Below are 802 nucleotides of genomic sequence, written 5' to 3'. Positions count from 1 at the left end.
CCATGAGGCGGCTTTTGGAGTATTCGAGAGAAAGATTTTGCGGAAGATTTACGGGCCTTTACGTCAGATCTGTTCTAATTGGTTCATGAGGTAAGACTAGGTAGCTCATTAGGGGTCTTCCCTTATACCATGTCCCCACCAAAAAGTTAACCATCTCAAATCGAACTTAACCACTTCACTAACTATTGCTGTCCACACTGCGGTGTGAGGTTTATAAAACAGTACAAGTGTAAAGAACAGTGTTCGGAGCTCCAAAAATCGATTCAGGACTAAATTACTGCAAAAATCGGAGCAAAAACAAATTTTCCGTACTAGATTGAATTTTTTATTTTTGTTTCTGACATTAATTGTTTGACTAAAATATTTTCTATATATATATATAGATTGGCGCTTACACATATGTTAGTGTTTGGCCGAGCTTCTCCTCCGATTTGTGGCGTGCGCCTTGATGTTGTTACAAAAAGAGGAGGGACGTACAGTTTTACGCCGACTCCGAACGGCGATTGTATTTTTATGAGAAGCTGTTTTTCAAGGCAGAAATACACTCGGAGGTTTGCCATTGCCTGCCGAGGGACGACCGCTGTTAAGAAAAAACCTTTTATCTATATTTTTGCGATGTTGCTTTGACCAGGGTTTGAACCCAGGTGCTGCGGAGTGGAAGCTCGCACTGCTTACCACTACACCACAGCGGCCGACAAATATTTTCTATTCATGCAAAATAAGAACGCGGGGCAATGTAAGGATAATATGTTACATATTTAGGTAATTTTTAGCATTTTCTATATAGTAGAACGTATCTAAC

This window comes from Rhagoletis zephyria, unplaced genomic scaffold (genome assembly GCF_001687245.7).
Source record: "Rhagoletis zephyria isolate East Lansing unplaced genomic scaffold, Rhagoletis_zephyria_1.1 Rzeph_scaffold_02319, whole genome shotgun sequence".
NCBI classification, from domain to species: domain Eukaryota; kingdom Metazoa; phylum Arthropoda; class Insecta; order Diptera; family Tephritidae; genus Rhagoletis; species Rhagoletis zephyria.
This window is presented reverse-complemented; position numbering follows the sequence as displayed.